General features: G+C 40.5%; 1 protein-coding gene across 1 annotated transcript in view; it reads right to left on the reverse strand.

The window, feature by feature from the left end:
• KIAA1217 overlaps positions 1 to 9483 on the reverse strand; it is a 263391-nt gene extending 253908 nt beyond the window's left edge. The window contains exon 1 of the mRNA XM_081345574.1: positions 9276 to 9483. The gene's annotated coding sequence lies outside the window, so the exon portion shown is untranslated. The remainder of the gene's footprint in view (positions 1 to 9275) is intronic.
• Positions 9484 to 26888: the final 17405 nt, after the last annotated feature.

Genomic DNA, 26888 nt, shown 5'->3' on the forward strand with positions numbered 1-26888 from the left:
CTTTAAGTAGTAGATCAGACTAATCTTATTTGCTATTAATGTGACACCAGTAATAAACTCTCACTCCTCTAAGCTTGAAGAATAGGATCACCCTAGGAAAGAATGAACTAATAATTAAAGTGTATGTGGCCATTAAAGTCTTTTTTTTATTAAAGAGTTTTACAAAAACAAAATTTTACAATATATCCCCAAATCCCTCCCACCCCAAACCCCCCCACTTCCCCCCCCTTCCCAGAGCTAAATACAGGATTATAGTTACAATAATCATATTCTAAATAAAAATTATGCATAATATACAATTAACCAAATTCATAATGTGCTTTAACTCCCCTTTAACATAACTACAAACAAAGTACCAATAACAATATCCCACTAAAATCTACTCATAAGCTAAATGGAACTTTTTAGTCCCATATTTGTTCTGAATATAATCTATCCATCTCCTCTAAACTGAAATATATCTTTCCTGTGAATGATCTTTCAAATAAGCAGAAATCTTAGACATTTCTGCCAGATTCGAAACTTTAAACACCCATTCTTCTATAGTGGGCAAACTATCCTTCTTCCAATATTGTCCCACCAGTAACCGTGCTGCTGTTATCATATTCAACATCAAATTAGTTTCTTTAACATCACAATCTACAACAATACCCAATAAAAATAATTGCGGAGAAAACTTTATCTTTCACTTAAAAATCTTTTGAATGTTCCACCAAATTTTGATCCAAAAAGCTTTTATGTTTCTACAAGTCCACCACATGTGAAAATAGGTAGCTTCTTAAGTCTTAATTTGTTCTCTCTTCAGGAGTCTATCATTGGCCAGCCACAGTACAGATGGACATGTTCAAATCTCAGGCACAAGTTTAAATTCAATAAAACCACCACAGTCACCACTACTTTCATTGATAGCTATTTCTATGTTAGAGAGGACCAGATGCTTCCTGAGCCTTAATAGGCAGGAGACTCTCACACACTAACAATGTTAACACATTGATTTATTCTTCTTCTTAATAATAGCAACCAAAAATGCATTCAGGAAAGTCCTTCTGCGTAATTGTTAATGCAGAAGAATTTTTCTCCTTTCAGAAAGGAATGCACAGTAAAAGCATAAACGGCACAGATTAGCATCAAACATCTGGGTGTTATTTAAAATATTTTTTCAGAGCAGAAATAGAGGGATTTGCTCAAATATGCAGAGCTGTTTCTAACATATATTTTAAAGCTTTACAGTAAATTGCAATTGTCAAATAACTTCACTTACACTCTCTTTATCACAATCAGATGCATACTTTTTTTTATGTTCAAAGGATAGCTTTTCTATGCACACCAAAACTAAGCAACATCTTTTCATTTCTATTGAAATTACTGACTCAGTGCAAGTTAAAAAGAGCTAATGGCTTTTAGATAAGTTATTTATGCCACTTTAGAGGTGTATTTTTCTCATCAAAGTCATTTATTCCTTCTGAAAGTAATTTATAAGTCACAACAGATGGGTACACAATATCAGGCAACCCTAAGAATAGCACTGGTCTAGACCAGCCTTCCCCAATTGGATGGCCTCCAGAAGAACTGAAAAACATGATGTCTTCACCAGATGAAAATGATGGATTCTATAATTGCAACACTTCCCATGGCAAAAAGAGAGGTCACAAAACATAAAATATGCATATGGAAGAGTGAAGGATCTTGTTGGGAGCAAAGTTAGTATGTCTCTGTGCAATCACACACACGAAAAACAGCCAACTTTACATATAATTCATTGGGCAATGCCATCCCTTAGATTTTTAAATATATGTACACACTATTTTCACCCCTCCAGAGCACACACAGCATCCAGACCATCCTAAAGGAGAAAGTTCTAGATTCAATCCATCCAAAGTCTCATTCAGATGGGTCAGTGTGTTTCAAAGAGTAAAACAAAATTGAACTGTAATCCTAGGAGCCGTGACCGTTTGCTGACTTTTGCAACATAATCCCATTTACTAGACAAAAACAAATGGGGGGGAAAATATTGCATTGACCCAGGAAGCTGTGAATGAGCACAGAAATTAGTTTTGGCCTTCTGAGCCTAACACTTGTTTATTTATGTGCGTGTGTGTGTTGTATGTGTTTTGTACAGCATTCAGAAAAATTGCCATTATTTTAGACTAATTATGTCAACTAGATTAAATTTCAGCAATACCATTTAGGAAGAGCAGGGAAGACCGTGCCTCAACATTGTGATGCAACATTTAAATTGTTGAATTAGGATTAGAGACCCAGATGAGCCATCCACCCCACCCCAGAAGCTTACTTGATGACTTTGGGCCATCATTCCTTGTCAGTCCACTCCACCTGATGGGAGTTATTATGGTGAAAAAAGACTGGATGAGTGGCTTTGTATGCCATCTTGAGCTCCTGAATGAAAAGTGGGATATAAATTTAATACATAAACATTTGTTTGAGACCACAAATGTTATGCCTCAAGATTACTTATAGTTCTGGCCCATTTATTGAAAAAGAACAAGACCCCTGTCACATACTGTGAAGTGATCCTGTTCACAAGGTACATGAGAGAACAAAAGTGGGATATAAATTTAATACATAAACATTTGTTTGAGACCACAAATGTTATGCCTCAAGATTACTTATAGTTCTGGCCCATTTATTGAAAAAGAACAAGACCCCTGTCACATACTGTGAAGTGATCCTGTTCACAAGGTACATGAGAGAACAAAAGTGGGATATAAATTTAATACATAAACATTTGTTTGAGACCACAAATGTTATGCCTCAAGATTACTTATAGTTCTGGCCCATTTATTGAAAAAGAACAAGACCCCTGTCACATACTGTGAAGTGATCCTGTTCACAAGGTACATGAGAGAACAAAACAACAAATCTCCTTCATCAGCCCACATAAAAAAGCAATCTTTCTGTTCACTGATGCTGCAGATATTGTCATGCCAAAAAATATTTTTAACAAACATGGTCTGTGAATGCTTCCTACCCCAAATGTAATAATGTAACTCACAAAAGTCTGTATCTCACACACCTCATACTTATTTCTGGGAACTGAATAGAAACATAAAAGACTATCAATGAAAGAAAAGGTAAGAAACAGTGTCTCTTCCTCCTGTATCAAACTACCTATGTGTTGCGTAGATATAAGTTGTAGGGGGAGAGATACAAGAGAAAAGGAGAAAGCCATGGCAGATTATGTATCTCTGAAAAAAATTGAAACATTACACACCAGAAGACAAAAGAGAATAGAGTTGCATCAAGTTTACAGAAGATCCTTTATAGGAACTGATGAACATTGAGAGAGCATTTAAAAAATTTCAATAGAAATACAGTAACCTGGAAAATGCTTTGCGCAGTTGACTCAGTGATCTCTGTGTCCAGCAGTATTTCTCAACCATGGCATGTTTAAGATGTGTGAAGTTCAAGTTTAATGAATATAAGATGCCTAGGGTCACTTCCAGTTGAATGGACAGTATGTAAATTGAATAATAAATAAAATAAACTCCCAGAATTGCTGACTGGAGAATTCTAGCAGTTGCAGTCCATACAACTTAAACATGCCAAAATTGAGAAACAGTCGTCCAGAGCAGGGCTTTTCAACCACTGGTACGGGTACCACCTGTGGTACATTGGCACCTGGTAGGTGGTACACGACCATCCTAGAAAAGTGGTTGCGGGGGAAGGGAATGAGCTGAACTGGTGGCAGCACCGCACAAGCCTGAGTGAGAGATGGCTGGAGCTGCAGGGCTGTCAGGGATCAGCGAAAGTGCCAGGATCAGCGCCAGGCTCCAGCTGGAGCTCGGCGCTGATCCTGGTGCTTCTGCTGAGCTCAGAAGAAGCGCCGATCAGCTGGAATGTTGCAGCAACCCCAGGATCTTGTGATTTACATTCAGATCCTTGGCAACTGATTCATATTTATTATGGTCACAGTGTCCCAGGGTCATGTGAAGTGACCAAAACCTGCTGCAACCACCCAGCAGATGGGGGGGGGGAATAAAAACCAAACACCCCCACCCCACCCCACCCCCGCTGCCAATCCACAACAGAAATGCTCACAACAATGAAAACCTCGGACAGGAGGAAGAGCGCCGCCGGGCAGACAGGCAGGCAAGTGTCTTGCTCCGCTGTGGCTTGGAGGGGGCACTTTTTTCAGTGCCATTGTAACTTCGAACAGTCACTAAGCGAACTATTGTAAGTCAAGGACTACCTGTACTTCATCACTTTTTTCCTTTTTTTTGGGTCATCAAGTTTTTGACACCTTGCTAAGCAACTGGTGGTGCTCGGATGTTGCCATATCCTGAAAGTGGTACAATGGGTGAAAAGGTTGAAAAGCCCTGGTCCAAAGGCTCAAGTCCTCCAGTGACTTGAGTGTCTTGAGTGTCTTTATCTTTAACTTGGACCTGGGCTAGACAGACATCCTTAGTAGAGCGATATCCAGACACAGCTGTTCAAAGAGAAGGCACCTTGAAGGCATAGGGCCTGGCATTCTGTAGAAGATAAGCACTGCTGATTCCACCTCCTAGGTAGAAAGAAATGGAGCAGAAAGTGGTTTTTTGTGTCCCCCCCCCAATACTGCTGTGAAATTGAATTGCAGGGGAAGAGGGATGAATAAAGGCCAGACCACACAGAAACTGCAAACTGTGTCTCTCCTAGGATGCAAGTAAACAGAGCCACTCCTATCTCACCACCACATCAAAGGGTATGACAGCTCCTGATGTTTGGTGTACAACACCCAAAGTTCACTGTTGTGAATTTTGCTAAATTGGTGCAATTTAATGAGGAAGAACAGACCAAGTGGAAGAGCCAGGAGGACATACAGAACAAAACAAGAATGCACTCAGTGGTGATAAGAGCAGGATTTTCTTCCCTGTTTCTGTTGTGCTATTTCAGCAAGCGTATTCACTACCAAAAAAAGCAACAGAAAAACCTTTTCAGCAAGAGATTTGCCCAGTCTTGTTTATTTGCACTCTGCTAACAATTCTCTGAAAAGGGGTTTTCAATTTTGGGGATTAAAACCAGTCAGAACTAACTGACCCGCTTAGTCTGCTTTTCTTCAGGGAGATGCGAAACTACAAATGCTTTTGTGCATTCATGCTTAGAAAGCTGCATCCCACACAGTTTATATTACTAACCTCCAATATAAATGCACTATCCATTGCTGAAATGCCCCAGCTTAAACCCAGTAATATTTCAACCTGCACCAAAGAAATAAAAAATACATGTGTGCTTCTGGAAGAGTCAAGACTTACCTTCTACCTTCTATTGTGCAGGTGTAGAACTGATTACAGTACTTAGGAAAGGCTGTCTACTCCATGAAACATCTTATTTATGATCTTTTTCCTTTAAATGTTCCTATTAGCAAGATTATAGGCCTATGCACAGCGTCTTTGAGATCAAAGCAAGTGTAGAGATTTTTTTTCACATGTGTACAGTACAAACTTATTTTCTACTGGGACTACCCAGATAATTTTGAAAATGTTTTTCAAATGTCTTTAAAAAGCTTACATGGCCTTAAAACAGGACCTATCATATCAATTGGCCAAACGGCTAAGCTAGTGAAGATATCTTCTCAAGAAGTCTGTATCTGTTGAGCTTTTGCTATGTTGGGATGTAAGCCATTCTTTGACAACCTGCTCTACATTTTTTAAAACTTAATTCAATATTTTTAAATGTTTTGAGAGTTTATACTAAATTTTTCTTCTTTCAAAGTGTTTGAATTTAAAAAAAAAAATCCAGTTGGGTGTGCCTTCTTAGGAATGCCTTGAGAATACCCTTCTAGTTCAGGCTGGCCCACTGTAAGGCCTAAAATAGGTCTGCCACACATTTTGGGGGGCTACAATTTATTAGGGAAGCTTTTTCTGATAGCCAAACAGCCCTTTAATAAAATATAAAACTGTACTTCTAAATTACCACTTTTCCAACTCCACAGACACTTCTAATTCCAGTATAAAATGCAACCAGGATTGAATTGAGCTGCATCAGCATGTGAAGTAACTGATTCCTTTTTTATTTTATTTGTAGAGTAATTCACAGGCAGATAAGGTAGTCCTCCTTTTCAATGGGCAATTTGATCATTTGTAATGAAAGTATTGAGTTGCTTATAGCTGGCTAGACTTTTTGTTTCCTTTACATTGCCTGTCAATTTCAGAGATAGCAACTGCCTTATACCCCTAAATTAATTTCTCCCCAAAGAAACAGTTGGCATGTGCTGAAATTCTGAACAATTGCAAGCATGTAGTACAACATCACTTGATCACTAAGTTTCATCTCAAACCAAAACTGGGTTTGCATCCTTCATCTCAAAAGATTACAAGGGCCATGATAATGACACTTTGATATCACCAGAAATCTGTTTAAGTAGATATTGAATCTCTTTACCTTCTAGTAGTTTTATCATATAGGTGAATTTTTGCTTGCATTTTTGAAAATTAGTTTATTATAAAACTTCATGAGGAAACTGCCTTTCAGTGGAAAAAATTATTACTCCATGCCATTTATTTTTGACAATATTCTCTTATGACTCTTATATGTTAGATACAGTTGAATCAGTTCCTAGAATTAAAAATAATATTTTCCTTATGCAATATACAGAGTAGTTTTTCCCAGAATGAGAACTGAATCTGGGACTTTCTACATGCAAACATGCACTCATCTCCCCTGTGCTATGATCCCTGTCTCAAAACTATGCTTAAGCTTTCAAGAGTAAGAGTTACAGAGTCAGTGATATCAATAGTTCAGAAGAATTTTCTGTACACGGGAAAAACACTGCCTTTGTCTTTGCTCTGAAAATTTCCACAAAGCTGGAATTTTTTAAAGTCTTATCTTAGGCATAGCTGGCATAGATACAGAACAAATTAGCCCCAGACTCAATGGGATGAGCAAGTGCATTAGAACAGTGTTTCTCAATGTCAGATGTGTGGATGTCAGTTCCCAGAATTCCCCAACCAGCGTTCAGCAAGCATCCCCTTTTGGAATTCTGATGAGTCCACATATCTTAATGTTGCTGAAAAGAAACAACGCATTAAAGCATGTGAGGCTGGTCAATATCCCTTCAACATGATAAGAACTTGATTGGTCCAACTTGCATACAGGCAAACCAAATAAATTACGTCCACTGTCCTTCTCCTTCTCCTGCACCTGAAATCATTCTCTGCGTTCTCTGTATCCAGATTAACTGCTGCTGTGGCTTCGTATTTTTCCTGAAAAAAGTGCAAAGTGCTAGTCTTCAGAAAATCAATATGGCTGAGAATTTCTGGTATGGAAAGTGGATGAATAAAGGCACTTAGAAACCAAAGAGTGGAAACTTGATCACATTACATCCTCTATAGAAACATAAAAATACTAGGGGGTGATTCAAAATAATTTGATGCCTTTGGAAAGTAGCACCCACATCAAAGCAACCACTGAACTGTTCTCTAGCTAAGGGGAATGTTAGAAATAGACTCTGATGCAGGGCAAAGCTTTGTGAGCAGGAGAAACAGAGGTCCTCCTTTTGAATGTCTACAGATCTCATAAACGCAACCCCAAAAACAACATAAAAAGAGAGAACAACTCGCATTGCATTGTATTTTTCAAAGCAGTGATAGACTCGGTTTAAAATATTAATTCAAATCTCCTCCAACCTAGTGCCATCCAATTATGCTGAATGTCAGGTCCAGTACCAGTTAGGGGCTAAATGGAAAAAAAATAGATGGCTCCAATGGCTATTTTGAAATACCTTTATTCTTCTTATAGCATCATTTATGGCAATGTTCCAAATTCAGCATTCCCAGCTCATTGAGTTTTTAACTAAATACAAACATTACTTCTGTTGCAAAGATCCAATAGCTGCCCTTCCCCATGAATATCTGGCTTATGTATCTCATGTAAATCAGTGTTTGCTATTTTCTCTCCAGTGAGAAAGCTAAAACATTGCAGAAGCAATATGTGTGATCTAGGGAGAAAAACTGCCGCTGAATGGTTCAGAATATACTGATCCTACACCAATACAATATAAATACACTGTCATTTCCACCATGATGGACATTTAATAGTTAAATATTTATTGATTTAGTATATTTTTGTTGAAATCAAATGTTCATTTTTCTATATATGGTTACCAACCATAAATTTGATCATAGAATATTAGAACTGAGTCTGGTTGCTCCATATCTCTTTCCATTCTTCTACTTCATCAACCATAATCAACATAATTAATGCAAATCAGCCATTTTATTTGACATGTTCACCATGGCATATTTGAATATTAAACACATAAAGCATCAATCCTTTCTTAAACCAACAACAAAAAATCAGGCTTGGAATTAATTCTATAAATTACCATTAGTAAACTAATACTAGCAATTTATCCATGTGCCATGTGAAATAGATTCACAATGTTCTGGACAAAATATAGTTTCATTTGCTTCTACTTATTTTGTAAGCACTTTGTGCCATTAAATTTACTTCTGCTTGTATTAGAAAGGAAAGGAAAGGAAAGTGATAAAAAAAAATTCCTGCTCTCCATTTTGTCTGATTGCTCAGAGAATAAAAGGTGTTTTAAACAATCCTGTCCGATCTTCATCTTACCAGGTACCTTTAAACTGAACTGGTGACCTTTTCTGCTTCAAAGATTTATTCCAACACACCTATTATTCATCTCAAGAAAACTAAGCCACTTCCTTTAATGATCTGATGGTAACAGCAGCAACAGATACACAACGACTATATGCTAGCAACAAAAAACAAGGAAACATTTTCTAGCTATACAAGTAACTTTTTGCCAGACAAAAAAAGGATGAATCATATTCTTCCATTGCAAAACTTTCAGGCTTCTGTTAGGAATGTATTGTCAGAAGAGGGTAGATATTTTAAAGCTATTCTTCAGAAAACTTTTCCATAAATGAACATTTCTAAAGTTTGAGCCACAAATTAGGGCTTTGTGAACTCACTCACAATGAGCCTAACAATGAAAATTGAAGCACCTAATCAGAATAGTTCCCGAAATAAAAGTAATGCCACTTTCCTATTTCTACCATGTTTCCCCAACAGAAATCAAGCTACTGTTTATGCATTACACACACACACACACACACACACACACTCACAGAAAAGTAGTTGATCATTTAAATCAAAAATTGGGTGGGGCAGGTGAAGGAGGGGAAGAGAACAAGAGAGAGAGAGAAATACATACGGGAGATTAATTCAATTCTATTCTCCAGAAGACAATACAGCAAAATAAACTTCATCCCACATTGTAGCCTCTGCCAGATAAAAAGGAAATGTCTGTTTACCTAATTAGAGAACTCCAAAGCCAGCCCAAGAGATTAGTTCCAGAACATTTCCTGTAGCCACCAAAATCTTTAATTCACAACAAACTCTCTTTACAACCCAGGCAGGTGAAACATCTTCCATGTCTCCACCGCAACTCCTTTAACCCCTTTTGTGAGTCAAACTTTCTCATTTGCATGAAAGCCTCCTCCAGCCTATGGGACTTTGAACAGCTAAAAGTTACACTAGCTGTCTTAACATGCTTTCCGAGTATGATATCACCCATCTCCATGGTTACTTTAACCCCACCTGCCCATACAGCAAAGTAACCTGTCAGATTCAAACCACAGGATACAATTTAGCTATTTGTCTTGAGTCAATGTTTAACCATCTGCTCCTTGGCACACAATCTTCCAGAAGTTAATTCACAATTAAAAACAGAAGAGACGTTTATTAAAGGCAAAATATGTTACTGCAAAAATATAGTGCTTTAAAAAACAACCTTTAGCAATACATTGATTGTCTGCCTTTCCTGTCCAACAATGCAGAATGAGTATTCCAAAGGGGTATCTACACCCCCAAATAAGCTGGATTTCACTGAGTTTTAATATTATAGTTTCAGCATTTTCATTGTTTCTCTTTTCAATTATTGGTCTTTTTTTTAAGGAACCAATGATCCTCTCTCAAGTAGTACAACCTGTCAGGCAGGTTTCTCTGGGAAGCTTGCTCTCTCCATTTTATTTAGAAAGCCTGCCTCTTGCTATGTGGTCTTCCCAGTGCTTTTTTTGTAAAAGAAAAAGGTGCCGGAACTCACACATTATACAACCCGCCTTGCCTACCCTACAAGGTTCCATCCAAAAAAGGTGCTGGAACTCCGTTCTGAGCTTTCTATGACAAAAAAAGCCCTGGGTCTTCCTAGCAAACACTGTTTCACTCTGACTTCCTCCTGGCTTCAACAATGATTTTTATTTCCTTTTCGGTGATATGCTCACCTGTTGAAAACTTACTCCCATGGACCTCAGCGTGGAACACAATGTTCCTACAAAAGGGAAAAATTGCCGTCATCTTCTGGAGCTGCCCTTCCAAATCGTCCAGAACATTTTAATAGAATTCCACTTTTTTCTTTCTCTCTCCCTTCTTTTGGTGTACAAATACAACTGGAATCATACATGCTCTTCTTTGATCAAGTCAGATATTCGTGGCCAGGTGAGCAAAAGGTCTTTTTCCCCACTAGTGTCACAGCACCCCCTGGAGTCGTGACACTTTCTACTATATTTTCTAGAAATATCTGTCAAGGTGCGTAGGAGATATTTTTTGAAACTTGTACAGGAGGCCATTTTGAGACTCGTTTGAATGGCTCTATTGCTGAGTTGGTTATTCTTACTCTCTCTTCACCTAGGATTTGTAACATTGTTTTTAATAAAATGTACTTTTAAGTGACTTTATATATTTTGCACATTGTTGTTTTTACATATAATTTTATTATCTGTTATGCACCACTCAGAGTCAGTGAGATAGGAGACTGTATAAATTTGATTAATAAATAAGAGGCATACCTATTAGTATATAGCTTGGCTTCTAGTACAGTATTGTGTAGATGTCAGTGTTTAGAAAACAACTCTTTCAATAGATACTGAAATGGTATAGGGTTTCCTTCCTTAGCAGGGGGTTGGACTAGATGACCTCCAAGGTCCCTTCCAACTTATTATTATTATTATTACTCCCTCTAAAATATATATTAAAAACTTTCAAACCAGGATAAACAATGGGAAATAAAGGGAGCCTATCGCGAATATTTTCCAAAAGTAGCTACCCCATCATTGCCAAGATACATACAGAAATGGAGGAACTTTAAAATCAGTTTTGAAACTTTGAAGTGACCTAGGTGTATGCTTTCTCTAGAGAAGCTTATTTACAGCACACACTTCCAATTTCTTTGAATCCTGTTAGGAAGAGGAGAGGAGGAGGAGGTGCCTTTATAACCATGAAAGGGAAACTGACAAACATAACTCCTTACTGTCATTGTACCTGGCTGCTTCCCAGAAAAATTACAATGGATGTGATTGTGTCCCTATAGATTATTCAGAGGGAAAAAAGGTGGTTTCCTGGATCAGCTCCTTGATGAATGAACCCAGCAAAAGAGACAAACACAGGATGGCTAAAACATTGGAATGAATCACCAGGAATATCATGTTACAAAACACACACACAAAACAAAACTTGGCATTCAGTACTGATTATCAACTAGAGATTTGACTTTTTGCAAAATTGATTTCCACAGCTTCCAATTCATTTGCTACATCTTTTATTACTGGACAAATATTCAGTTTCTGTAGCTATTTCTAGGGCATAGTTTTCTGTTGATACATATTCTTGCAGGCGCGCAAGCCTGTGTGTCTAAAAAAAGATAGAAAGAAAGAGAGAAAGAGAGAGAGAGACTCACGTAATGTAGGTACTGATGTTACTGAATATGTTTTATTTATAGTGTATTCGTAATATGTTTTATTTTAAGCCACTATTTCTAAACCACAATTTGTAGCTTTAAAATAAATATTGATACTGATATTGCAGTGTTCCAAGATCATTTTTACAGCATTTAATTCCGTTTTTTAGCAAAACCTCATTCATAGCTATTCATTAGTTCACTTTACAACCACCGTGTTTGCTTAATGACTGTCACAAAAAAGATTGTAAAAATTGGTCAGTCATATGACCAACCCATTTTACAACCATCATGACAAACGAATATAATGGGCAGGCTCTTTTATAGTCATATTATATGTCAAGGACCACCTGTATGTTATTTATAGAAACAGACACACAAACACGAGACATACAAACACTTTTTTCAACTTTATCTTTTGTTTGTCAGCTAGACTTAATTGCCCAAGACCAACTAGATGTGTATCTTCTGGTTGTAGCATCTGGGCGCAGATCACAATATATGCTTTTCTGCCGATCCACTTTAACCCACCCAGAAAATATTCAGAACATCACCAGCTAGCTGATTCTACCTGACACTTCAGTTTTCCACAATGCCACTCAAAATGCATCCCTCCAAAATAATGCTAGAAAATTAAATAATGGCTTTTAGCTCCCTGACAATATTCAGAGTACTGGTGGTAAAACTACAAGAGCGAACAAAAAAGGGCTCACTGAAATTCTGTTTGCTCCGAGTGGTTCAAATGCAGAAGCAGCTCTGTTATTAGTATTGTGTTGTGGGTCCAACGCAAGGAAGAGACGCCAGCCTGTGTGTGAGTTCAGCTCCTTATTAGAGGGGGGTAGTGAACTGAGGAGTGAGGGTTACCTGGCCTCCTTAAATACCCGGCCAGGTAAGCGTGCAGCCAATGAGGTTGGCCCTAGGTTTCCCGCCGAACTAGGTTTCCCGCCGAAAACCGTCCAGGTCAACGCCCCCTGGTGGCTGTTGCTATGCAGGTGCCTGCATACATAAGAACCCTCCCCCCTTAGAGAAGAACCTCATAACAACAACAACTTGTAACTACTATAACTATAAAAAAACAATGGTGTCCTGTGTGTGGGTCACTTGCACACATAGTCCGACAGGTAAGCAGGTGTCCTGTGTGGTCGGGTGGATCGTCTGGGTGTGGTTGGGCCCTGGGCTTGGACCGTGGGTTCTTGAGGCCTTTGTGCAGGGCTGCAAGGAGCCAGAATCAGAAAGTCCTCCTCCTTTGGTCCCTGCTCTGTGACGTCCCCGGCTGGGTTGACCTCTTCTGGAGTGTGGTCCTCCTGTTGGGCGTGTGTGTTGTGTTCAGGGACGTGTGTGATGTGCTCAGGGACCCTTCCTCTGAGCTGATTGATGTGTCGCCTTATGCATCTGTCCCCCTCCACCCCCACAATGTACGAGAGGGGTCCTGTTTTCTCGACCACTGTCCCCGGAACCCATGGATGTCCAGCCCCGTAGTTCCTTGCCCAGACCAGGTCCCCCATGTTGAGAACCCTGTGTGTGGGTGACGATGGCAATGGTGATGATCGTGATGCTGGTGGTGATGGTGATGATGGCCTTCCGGTCTTGGCTGCTACCCGGTCTGGGTGTAGATGGTCCAGCTTGGTGATGAGGCGCCGTCCCCATCGAAGCTCTGCTGGGCTCTTCCTGGTAGCCACGCATGGTGTTGTGTGTTGGGCGAGTAAGAATTTCGTCAGTCTGTGATGCCAGTCCCCGCTGATGATGCGCCGGAGTGCGTCTTTGGTCGTCCTTACCATCCGTTCGGCCTGCCCGTTGGTTGATGGATGGAAAGGCGCGGAGGTGGCGTGCCTAATCCAGTTTGCCTTCAAGAACGCCTGGAAATCAGTAGCGGTAAACTGAGGCCCGTTATCAGACACAATTACGTCGGGGAGGCCGTGTGTGGCAAAGAGAGCTCTGAGCACCTGAATTGTCCTCCCTGAGGTCATGTTGGGAACAGGGACTACCTCTAACCACTTAGAGCAGGGGTCTTCAAACTCGGCCCTTTTATGACTCATGGACTTCAACTCCCAGAATTCCTCAGCCAGCATGCCTGGCTGAGAAATTCTGGGAGTTGAAGTCCATGAGTCATAAAAGGGCCGAGTTTGAAGACCTCTGACTTAGAGTGACTGTCCACCACTACTAAAAATAGTTGGCCCTGGAATGGCCCCGCATAGTCAATGTGAATGCGGGACCATGGCGTGTGTGTGGCCTACCGGTGTACTGGTGCGTGTGGCATTTCTGGCCTGGATCTCTGGCATGTGTAACAGGCCTTGACCTGATCCTCAATTTCTTTGTCCAACCCCGGCCACCAGAGGTAGCTCCTAGCCAGTGCCTTCATCCTGACCACCCCCGGGTGCCCTTCGTGTAAGGAATCCAATACCCTGGCGCGTAGTGCGGGTGGAATAATGACCCTGCTACCCCAAAGGAGGCACCCCTTGTGTGTGGAGATCTCGTCGCGTCTAATGAAATAGGCCTGAAACTCTGGTCCCGGGGATTTGTCCTGCCACCCTGTGCAAACCCATGAGTGCAGCCTGCCCATGATGTTGTCTGTGGCTGTGTGGCTGGCAATGTCCTTGGCAAGAACTGGACACTCGGGTAGTTCCTGCAGGGCTAGGATCTGTGTGGCTGGTGCTGGGTCTGGATCCTGTGTGTGTAAAGGGAGCCTACGTAGACCATCTGCGTGGCCCATCTCCATCCCTGGCTTGTGATGGACCACCGGAGCATCCTGGGGGACAGAATTTGGGGGGTCTGCCTGTCTGTGGTGAACAGGCCCAGGAGTGGTTTGTGGTCCGTGAAGACAGTGAACTCCCTGCCATATAAGTAATCGTGGAATTTCTTGATTCCTGCCACGATTGCCAGGGTTTCTTTGTCAATTTGGGCGTAGTTTCTTTCTGCTCCAGACAGTGTCCTAGAATAGTAGGCTATGGGGATTTGTGCCCCGTTGGGCTCAAGGTGACTGAGAACAGCGCCCACACCGTAAGGGGATGCATCGCAGGCGATGCAAATGGGCTTGGACTCGATGAAATGGGTTACTGTGGACTTGTCCGACAGTAATGCTTTCAGGGCCTTGAAACTCTGGTCATGGGTGGCCGTCCAGGCCCATGTTGCCTGCTTGTCTAGCAACCTGTGGAGCGGTTCAGCGATGGCTGCCTTGTGTGGGAGGAATGTATGATAGAAATTCAGCAGACCCAGGAATGCCTGAAGCTCTGCTTTATTCTTGGGTGTGGGTGCTAGTTTGATGGCCCTCACCTTGGATTCTGTGGGGTGGATTCCCCTGGCGTCTACTCTGAACCCCAAGAATTCTGTGGAAGGGACGCCTATGCTGCATTTTTCCTTTTTGAGTTTGAGACCAGCTGTGCGCAGCCTTGACAGAACCTCCCTGAGCCTACCTGCCAGCTCCTCTGCTGATGCTCCTGCGATCAGGATGTCATCAAAATAGGGGCAGACTCCTGGAATGCCCTTGAGTGTCTTTTCCATAACCTCCTGGAAAATGCCGGGAGCAACGCTGACTCCAAACTGCAGTCTGTTCACCCGGAACACCCCCCTGTGTGTTACTATGGTTTGAATGTCAGCTGTTTCCCTAGTGACCGTGAGTTGCTGGTACGCCTGCGCAAGATCGAGCCTTGCAAAGATGGCACCGCCTTGGAGGGAAGCGAGAACGTGGCTGACTGCGGGGACCGGGTAAGCGTGCGGGTTTAGGGCGCGGTTCACCAAACACTTATAGTCGGCACAGATCCTTATTTCCCCGTTGGATTTGAGGGGGGTTACGATAGGGGTTTCCCACTCCCCTCCATCTACGGGCTCTAAGATTCCCTGGGCCACCAGCTTGTCTAGTTTGCGCTCGATTTTGTGTTTGAGCGCGAAAGGGACTCGCCGCGGCCAGACCCTAACGGGGGAAACATTCAATTTAAGCTTGAACGATATGGGGGCCCCGGTGTACTTGCCCAACGACCCGTCGAAGACGTCTGCAAACTCCCGGCAGACGGCCTCAATGGAGTCCCCCTGGATCCGATGGATCCTGGATACTGTGACGCCTTTGCACCGTCCTCCGATATCTGGTTCAACCACATGTACAGTTCAACGTGAGCCAGGTAGCGGGTCCAGGTCTCAGGGTGGCGGGTCTCGAATTCGTGGGGTTGTCTGGCTCTAGCCATGGCGGCGGTTGCAGTCTTGGTCGCGGATGTGGCACTTGGCGTTGCTGGGTTGGCTGGCGGTCATGGGGGGGGGGGGAAAGAAGGAAAATGCCTTTCCCTTCAGCTCACAGAGCATATCCCCAGTGACTTCAGCTCTTGGTCGGCAGCAATCCCACCTTCGTCGCCACTATTGTGTTGTGGGTCCGACGCAAGGAATAGACGCCAGCCGGTGTGTGAATTCAGCTCTTTATTAGAGGGGGGTAGTGAACTGAGGAGTGAGGGTTACCTGGCCTCCTTAAATACCCGGCCAGGTAAGTATGCAGCCAATGACGTTGGCCCTAGGTTTCCCGCCGAACTAGGTTTCCCGCCGAAAACCATCCAGGTCAACGCCCCCTGGTGGCTGTTGCTATGCAGGTGCCTGCATACATAACAATTAGGTTAGATTAGTGTTTCACAACGTTGAGAGGTGTGGACTTCAACTCCCAGAATTCCCCAGCACCCTCAGGAAGGCACTGCTAGATCGAACCACACTGGACAATTTTTGTTCAGTATCCAGCTTTCTCTTTTTAGGAAAGGTGGTCAAGACAGTGGTCATACAACAGCTTCAAATGATCCTGAACAAAATGGATTATCCAGATGCCTTTCAGTTGGGTTTCAGGCCTGGACATGGGACTGAAACCACACTGGTTGCACTTTTAGATGCATTCATCCTTGTTCTACTTGACTTCACAGCAGGCTCTGGTACCACTGACCATAGTCTGGAGTGGTTATGAGGGTTGGCACTGTACCGTGATGTTGTCCCACCCTTAGCCCCCACACTGTGGAATGCCACAGGGTTCAATATTTTTTCTCTGTTCTTGATTAGCACCAGCATGATTGTCACACAGAAACTGCTGGGTGAGGTCATTCATAGCCATGGGATGAGATATTATCAGTATACTGATGCTACCAGCTCTATATTTCCACCTTTTATGGAGTAATCAATGCTTTTGATCTCATGTCTCAATGCTTCAAGGCTGTGGATGGATAATAAACAGGCTTCAACTCAATCCTGGCAAGACCAAGTAGCTTTGTTTTGGAGGCCATCTGAAATTTACTATCTCTAGTTATGGATGGAGTGGCCCTGTGGCAGATAGATCAAGTGTGCTTTCTGGAAGTCCTTCTGGACTCATGGCTCCTGCTAGATAATAATAATAATAATAATTTTATTTGTATACCGCCCTTCTCCCGAAGGACTCAGGGCAGTGAACAGGGCAAACATATAAAAATACAAGAATACAAACATTAAAAGAGATTAAACAGGTGCCCAGAAGCTAAGAACAATGAATTAAAATACATTAAAACAATATTAAAATCTAAACCCATCACCCATCAGGCCAGGCCGGCTTGTTCGAACAAGTAGGTCTTCAGATCGCATCGGAAGGATGACCAGATGACTGTTGTGCTGGGAAGACATTTGCATAACTTTGGCTTCTATGTTTATTGTGCTCATTCCTGAAACAGGAGGCCCTATGCTCAGTCACTCATACCCTATTTATCTCCTGCATAGATTACTGTAACACATTGTACATGGGGCTGATATAATTGTATGTGGGAATGACTTTGAGAGATGGGGGAAGGGGAAGAGAGAGAGAGATGTTGCCTAGGGAACAATCAGATAAGAAGGGTCCTAGCCTGCAGCTGCATAATGGGAGAGAACGAAACTCAGAAAGTTCCTCCCCTTAACCTATCCGGCTATAAAAAATATGGCAGGAGATTTATACTTTTATCACGATTCTGCTAATGTAGCCTTACAATAAAGTAAAATTAGCTTATCTGGTCATGTTTCCAGTCTGAACTACCTCAGAAAGCTGAAGGTTCCCTTGAAAAGCATCCAGAAGTGGGTACCACAAAAAAGCATGTGGGAAGGTAACAGCATTCAGGATATGCTCTGAGTTGTCATGTGCCAGTTACATGACCAAGGAAAGGTCTCTGGACAATGCTGGCTGTTTGGCTGCCGAAATGGAGATGAACACCACCCCCTAGGGCAGGGGTAGGCAACCTCGGCTCTTTTATGACTCATGGACTTCAACTCCCAAAATTCCTGAGTCAGCTGACTCAGGAATTCTGGGAGTTGAAGTCCATGAGTCATAAAAGAGCCGAGGTTGCCTACCCCTGCCCTAGGGTGACCTTTAACTAGTATGGTAAAACCTGTGGGGACACCTTTACCTTATAAAGGCAGAAGCTCATGGACAGTCTTTTTCCTACAGCTCTTTGGACACATTACTTAATCACTGAGGAATGGAACCACCACCCCCAGACACACACACACATACATTGCAAATTAATTTAAGAATTATCTGTTGCTGATTGTAATAACATACATATGCATATAACCAAAGGGCATGTGTCAAGATTTTTTTCCTTGTCTTCTGAGGAACTACACTGCTCTAAAGTTTACAAGTTCATTAAGTATACACTTTCAACCTAATTATGAGTACAAGATACAAGCTAGATTTTTTATTTCAAACTAATACATACAGATCTACTCAGAAATGTGCTCCACTTACAATGGTGTACACAATTCTTGAAAAGCTCTCCAATTTTAATAAATAAGCCAATCTAAAAAAAAATAAACAACAAATAAAATTTACTGCATCCACTGACTTTGGAGAAAGATCAAGCTAAAGAATTCAAAGAGTGTCCCTACAGAGGTCTGTTCAAATACTTAGCTTGGAAATATCTTCTATGCTGAAGCTAAATATTTACATGACTCAGGAAATATTTAATCTAAGAAAAAGTAATTTCTAAATTATCTTTATTTGCCATCCTGCAGTATCTCTGAAGATACTGTAGTTCATCACACAAATAGCAAACACAATCAATAAAGTATCAGTGGAAAAATATGAAGCTTGGGAAATGTTATGAAGAAAAAAAGAAAGATAAAAGCAGCAGACAGCATTTCCAGAAATTACAAAGAAATCAGAAGTTTTGAGAGCAATTTTACATGCTAAATGATAGGTAGGGGAAAATATTATTGTTTCCTACATAATGTGCAAACTTCATATGCAAAAATATAGCTATATGTAACCACCAACACAGTCACACACATGCACGCACGCAGGCACGCACACACATACACAAATGCTAGATATGGTTCACTCACTTTTCATAAAGGTGAGTACATGATTGTTTCCTTCCATCCTCTGTACAGTTCAGCAGTATAATTCAGATTAGATCCTAAGCCATAATGTGCATGTTTGGTTTCAGTTTAATAGATTGTACAAATTTCATCATTTGAGTATTTATGCTACAGTTTAAGGCTTAATGTCTGAATTTCCAGTGTATTACTTCCAGACACCAATACACCTACAAATACAGGTAATCCTCATTTAATGTCCACTCGTTCAGTAACTGCTAGTATGGTACTGAACAAAAGGTACTGATGACTGATCTTCATAATTGCAGCCATATAGTAACACCATGGTCGCAATCTGGTTGCTTGGCAAACACTTGCAATTACCATGACACAGCATTCCATGGTCATGTGACTGACATTTGTGGTCTTCACTGCCAGTTTCTGACAAGCAAAGTTAATGGGAAAGCCAGAAGGTCTTTAGATATGGCAGATGGTGATCATGTTATCAGGGAAGGCTGCAACTATGCAGGATTCCTCTAAGAATGGCAATTGGGACTGCTGGAGCTGCCACTGTAGGTTGACATAGACATATGACATCACTATTGACCACATCACTTAACAATGGAGTTCCCACTCTTATTTACAAGTAGTCCTCAACCTACAACAGACATGTCAAACTCGCGACGTCACATGATGTCATGTAACATATCGGGACAGTTTTGTCATTGCCGGCAATGGGGTGGGCACAGCTTCTGGATGACATGTCCGGCCCGCAGGCTGGCAGTTTGACACCCCTGACCTACATTCATTCATTTAGCCACTGTTCAAAATTAAAACAGCACTTTAAAAAGTGACTTACAACCAGTCCTCACAATTACAAACATTGCAGCATCCCCACACTCACAGGATTAATATTCAAGCACTTGGCAACTTGCATGTTTTTACAAATGTTGCAACAATCTGGGGTCACGTGATTGCCATTTGCAACCTCTCCAGTCAGCTTCCAGCAAAGTCAATTGGGGAAGCCAGATTTGCTTAACAACCATTTAACTCCTTTAGCATCCATGGTGATTTGCTTAATAACCCTGGCAAAACTGTTGTAAAATCAGGCACAACTCATTTAGCAACTGCTTTACTTAGCAGTGGAAATTCAGTTGTGATTGTAAGTCAAGACAACCTATAGTATACATTGATAAGTGAAGACTGCCTATACCTCTGTGGTATCCATTCAGACTCATGTCTCACTCCATTTTATTATTGATTTATTATCTGTTATCAATTAATATCAACTTGTAGGATTTTCTCCAGGATAATTTTCTTGATAAAATATTGGGGTAGTTTGCCATTACTTTATCCCTCCCATTATAGAATAGATGCTTTTGCCATTGTCATTAAAGCGATCAGCTGCCTTGTCTAGCATCTTCCTATATTGCAGCTGCCTGCTATAGGTGCCAACTTGCTTTGCTAGGCAGCTGGAAATATATAGTCCTGTCATACACTGACAGTCCTTCAAACTAGTCTAGGCAGGAAACCAAAACCGTGACTACTAGCCCTTCCCTATTGTAAGGTTACAGTAGCAGAATCCTGCAAGTCAGAAAAGCACTTCTTCCCTCCCCTGCCTTTACTTTCCTGAGAACTAGGCAGGGTTCCTTCTGAGATGTTTTCTCCACCCCTATCCATCCTTTGGACTCATATTTCTCTTATGAGACCACTGTCCAGGCTGTGACTTTTCCTCCTGTCTCCAAAGTTATTCTCATGACGTAGCCTATTCCATACCCTCCTCCTTTCCAGGAGCATCACTTTGCCATGATAAGGAAGCACACTGGGCTCTGAGGAAGGATTTTATTATATGTAGGTTCTTTTAATTAAAAAGAAATGGGAATATAGCAAAGCCCAGCATCAATTTCTATTGTAATCCTTATTTCAAAGAATGCTTCTGGAGCCCTCATCTGCCCTTGAAGCATTATTGGGATTCGACTTGAAAACAAACACTAAGATAGCATGAGGTGGTAGAAAGGGAGAAAAAGTGATAATATCTATGTCTGGAACATTGTTTTTCTTAAACTGTTGGCTTTGTCTTGTAGAAAGCAAGCAACGACAATAACAACAAGATATACAAATATTCTAATCTCCTACCTAAACCAACAGAAGTTCTAAAAGCAGTTTCAGATAACATCCTAGTCCCAAATCAATTTGTCCTACCATTTTGTTTCAGGTTGAGTTATTTTTTTAATTTCACTGTCAAATCCACCAGTTTCACCAGCGTCACATAAGTGAGTCCAGCTACACAATTTCTTTAGTGACTAAGGACAAAATCACTGGTCCATAGAGTTGACCAGAGACTAAGAACAGTTGCCCACTCACCCAATTCATATCCTATCTATCTGGCCTTCTGAAGTATTTCAGCAGATATGACCTCAAGTCCAAAGTACATACATCTGGATTAGACAATCACTTCCTAGATTTTATTTGTGACATCAACCCCTACTGAATTTATCTCATGGAGATATGTCAAGCAGCATGTATATTCTATTTCCCACCAGAGATGGCAGGAATAAGCAAGCCAGACAATTGTCCAGGGCCTTGCACTTCAGTCCCTCTTTCCCAATTGTGGTACTATTTCAGCAAATAACTTGAAAGGAAGTTACTACTGGCTTCCTCCCCTTAGCCAGACAGCTAGTTGCACTAATCTATTTGTAAACATTTGATGTAGTCTATTTTTAGTTTGTAAACTCTTGATCATTTTTTTTCCAGAAAATCCAGATGGCATTATGTCATTATCCATCTTGGGCAATGAAGAGAGCAAAGGGAACAAGAGAATCAGAGGGTAATCAAGCAGCAAAATGCTTTAGATAATATTAATATTACTGACTGAAAAGTTGCTAATAGATTATAAAAATCAATCTGTGAAGCCCTCTGAAATTCTTGCTGAATGTCCCAAAGCTCTTTTCCCATCATCAGAACTATAGCAGTATCATAAATTTGAGTAAATTAAATCCTAAAGCTTAAATTTCTCAGTATATATTTCATTTTATTTTTTTCTAATTTGCTCCAAGCTTTATTTTAGCTGGTTTAAAATCTTTGTTTCATTCTCTTCACATAATAAATCACTTTGGTCAAATCTGACTGGAAATTAGAGTAAGAAATTTTTTAATTAAAATTTAATAATAAAACCAGCTTTACCATTTTTTTGCAAAATGAGTGATGCATAAATTTCTATATTTCTAGCCAATATATTTTAAATTGCATTCATTAGAAAATGAGTCTTTGATTCAATATGAATGCTTTTCTGCTTTGCTCTTCCATTATTTATTTTTAGTAACATTGTTCATAAGTGACACATTCTAGATGCCAAAGCATCTGTGGGATCAGCTATGGAAATTTCCCTTAGCTCTGCATTTTTCTGAAAGGGTAAATAACAGAAAGAGCATAAACTAATAACAACCGTCAATTTATAAATCATTTTCATGATCTGAAACCATCACATTTTTTTAATTTGAGGTGCTTAAGAATCTTGGATCCAAATCCAGTTATAATTACATAAATTCCAATAATCACAAATAACTGGTGAGCTCACCAGGTAAAAATCAGCTCAAATAAAACAGAGCTTCAAATGATAATTGATTGCTCGATTAACTATTAACAATTCTCCTGGGTCCTGCTTTGAGAATATGCCTTTTTTAACATCCATACATGCTACATAGCAAACTCTCATAAGTACAGATTGGCATCAGTTCAATGAATGCATCTTCATCAAAGCAGACAGAAAATGACCACAAAAATAGCAAAATATCTACAGTATTCTTTTAAAAAGATGTTGCACATTTGCCTATTGCACAGTCATCAGGCTTAATTGTACACAAATGTAATCTAGCTTTCTGACAGGTTATCCTCTAAAACTAATCTGGGTGCCCACAAAACAGTTGAAACTACAATTCTCAGAATCCTTAGAAAGGATTTTTTTTAAAAATTTACTGGTTATTATTAGATCTATAAGGTAAAGGTAAAGGTTCCCCCGCACATGTGTGCTAGTCGTTTCCGACTCTAGGGGCCGGTGCTCATCTCCGTTTCAAAGCTGAAGAGCCAGCGCTTGTCCGAGGACGTCTCCGTGGTCATGTGGCCGGCATGACTAGACGCCAAAGGCACACAGAACACTGTTACCTTCCCACCGTAGTGGTCCCTATTTTTCTACTTGCATTTTTACGTGCTTTCGAACTGCTAGGTTGGCAGAAGCTGGGACGAGTAACAGGCGCTCACTCTGTTACGCGGCACTCAGGATTCGACCCGCCAAACTGCTGACCTTCTGATCGACAAGCTCAGCATCCTAACCCACTGAGCCACCGCATCCCCATTAGATCTATATCCCACCTTTATTTTATACAACTCAAGGCCATGTACATACACACTCCCTGAGGCACTAACATGAATGTGTGTCTTGAGAAAAAGCTGTACACTGTTTTAGAGCTAAATTATATTTTATTTCCATACCTGATCTCTCAGTCTTTCCTGGTGGCCCATGATTGCAGATGCATGGTGGGGATATTTCTGTTTCAGATGCTCCAGAAACGCCTCTCTTTTTTTGTCCATATCAGAAGATTGCATTCCCAAAATTTCTTGGGAACTCCGAGGGCCGCCTACAGTATGTCTTCGAGGAATATGGCGACCCACCTTGGAATGGGTAGATTGCCTATTTGCAGAAGTAATGAATTCTTTAGGCCATAGACAGTCCGTATCATCTAATGAAGCTCCATGCAAATTTCTTTTTCCCAGATCTGTGAATAAAAAAAAAACCGCACTAAGATATTGTTAATGCAAAATTTTAAACACCACATGGATGAATGGAATTATATTACCCAGTTTTTTAAAATATTTCACACAAAATTGCTTCAGTTCAAGAAGCAATAAAGTGTATTATTTTGGAAAAACAACCCTATAAAGATAGCTGCTATTAGTGATATGAAATAATACATAATGCCACATAGAATATGGTTCATTATGGAAATGCTACTCTCTAAAGTAAAATGGTAGATGAAAAATAACTCCCCTTCTTTCTTGCTTTAAAATCAAAACATTCTTTTAATAAAAGGAATTTTCCCCATCCTAACACTGCACTATTTTTTAATAATTTATTTATTTATTTTTATTTTTATTACATTTATATCCCGCCCTTCTCCGAAGACTCAGGGCGGCTTACAAGCTATTACTATTTTCCTTCCAATTTTGACTGATGAAATTCTTTTCCAAAAGTGGAATTTGAAATCTTTAATCTTTCTTCAGTGTTTGTTTTCAATGTGTTCTGAAACTTCTGTGAAGTAGTAATGAGAAAAGCACTTCTCCTTTTTCTGCATGCAGTTCTTCCCACTCCCAATTTTCAGACTACAGCCTTGGTTTTAAATTTCATAGATCTTGCTTGGATCCGAGACAGCAGACTGGAAAATATAGTGTCACTTTTTCAATAAACCATTATTTTGAGAAATGAAATAAAAGCAAGTCTATGTGATAGGAAAAGAAATAATTCGGGGATGGAGGAAAGCAAGAAAACTTTTACAAATTTAAACTTTGAAGCTTGTGCATTATGGACAACCTTGGAATGAACACTGTAGCAGTGTGGACATTAGAGCTAACTTATCTGCAGGTAATAGAGTAGTGAAGTAATGAAGGCATCAGGAGAGGAAGTCAGATGCTTGTCAGTTTCAATTCTATCTTAGACAAAATCCAGCTGGATAATCCTGGGTTAATCGCTTTCTCTCAACCCCAGGGAGGAGGCAATGGCAGATCAGTTCTGAAAAACCCCACCAAGAAAACTGCAGAAATTTGTCTGTGCACTCTCTGAGAATCAGAAGCAATCAAAAAGAAGAGGAAAAAAAAGATCTGCAGATAACTAAGTAACAGAACCCCTTGGGTCTGTAAGAAAAATGTAGGTTGAAGACATGAATAGTGGAGAGTAAACAGAAGAATATAGTCCTTAAAAAAACTTTCCCAATTTTGTTTATAACGTTATTTGCTATTACTATTGCTTTTTAAAATTTCCTTTTTCAATTAACATATTCTGCAGCATTTCAACTTTTATGGTTACTTGAAAGTAAACCTCTTGTCTCAACTTAAATAGTTTTACTATTTTAGAGTAAATAGAAAAAATACATAGAATTGGAGGCATTGTTCAGTGTTTAAATTGTTTGAATTCAATGAACTTTAAGCAGACTAACCAGAACCACAATTCCAAGTACAAGTGACCTTTTATTTATTTGTTTATTCAGAAGACAATCTTACTTGTTTCTGTGGGATTCACTTTCATGTAAAAGGCACGGCTGTGCAAAGCTTCAAATCTACTCTGATGAAGCCACACTGCATCATTTCAAAGCCTCCTCTGACAGGATACCCAATACCTGTAAGATCCAGTCCTCAACTCGAAATATGCTCTGCACACATGCAGAAGGCTCTGCTATTCTAGAGGAATTCTAATCATATGCATATTAATTTGGAAGTATTGTTTTTATGTGCTTTGGACTATTTTCTTCCTATTTACAACTTAGCAGCAATCTAAGTTCAAAATGGGCCCATGTAGCATAATAGTAAGATGGTTGGTCTAAGATCAGTTAACCCTTAATCTTTAAAACTCAGTAGATGACTTTCTCTCAGCCTCACCTATTTCACGTTTGCCATTGCAGAGATTAAAATAAGGGAAATTAAAGTAAGGGTGTACACTGCCTTGGGCTGCTGAGAAAAATGGAACACAACTCAGTCATTATATGCTCCCAGCAATATCCTAAAATTTCAGGTATCACATCACTGTCAAACTAACTCAGAATTCTGACTGATACATGGCTGGTTGTCCCACGGAGTTCTTCTTTCCAAGGGAAAACTAAGATCTTTGCGTGCTTTGCTTAATATAACTTCTAATCATATCCATCTAATTTAGAAACAAACTATTTATAATCCTAGAACTGGAAACCATGATTTGTTCTTGTATTCTGATCCCTGTGTTGTTTAAGGACAGATTTTCTGTTAAATAAACCACAGAAAGAGCAAAAAGATAAAACCAGGACAAAATTTTCCATCAGCCTTTTGCTTATGTATGCTAAATGAAATTGCCATAACAGTTTTTCACAATCTGATACATTCCTTTTTTAAAATATTTAATAAACAGAACACAAAAAGAAAAAAAAGAGAAAGAACAAAAGGGGGCAAAAGACCAACAAATAATCTATACCAGGGGTGTCAAACTCAATTTCATTGAGGGCCGCATCAGCATTGCGGTTGCCCTCAGGGGGCCAGGTGGGTATGGCCAGGGTGGGCGTGGCCTACTGGGTGGGCGTGGCTAGAGTGTGTATGGTCTACTGGGTGGACGTGGCCAGCTCTACATCGTTGGCATCAAGGGTGCCTATGGGGGCCTGGGCAGGAGTGGGACAGATCTGAGGGTCTCTGGCAGAAGGAGGGTCTCTGGGCCAGGGCCAAGGCAGTGGGTGGGGGCCGTTCCCTCACTATTTCCAGGATGGCTTCGCGGGCCACATGAAACCACTTAGCGGGCCGCATCCGGCCCCCGGGCCTTGTGTTTGACATGTCTGATCTATACACATGCATACATGGTTTCTCCTGCATGTAGATACATACATAGTTTCAGATATTTCATTAATAATCATCCACATATACTTTGCTTCCATAAGCCACCTGTTCATCAGTTATGAACGACGTCAGCTTTGAGCCAACTGAACTTATTGGGGCCATAAACTTTGTACCTTCTTAATTCATTTTCCAGTTTGCTCAGGCCATGCTGAACCAGGAAGTACCGAGAGCTGAATCCATACATCAAGAAAAAAAGAACCTGTTAGGAAAAACTGCCTTATTAGCATTTGAATTTAGCCCGGAGCTTAACCAAGCCATTTATTGAGTTTGTAGCAATGGAGAAATCTGAACTGAGGAA

The sequence above is a fragment of the Vipera berus genome (assembly GCF_964194415.1).
Source record: "Vipera berus genome assembly, chromosome: Z".
Classification (NCBI taxonomy): domain Eukaryota; kingdom Metazoa; phylum Chordata; class Lepidosauria; order Squamata; family Viperidae; genus Vipera; species Vipera berus.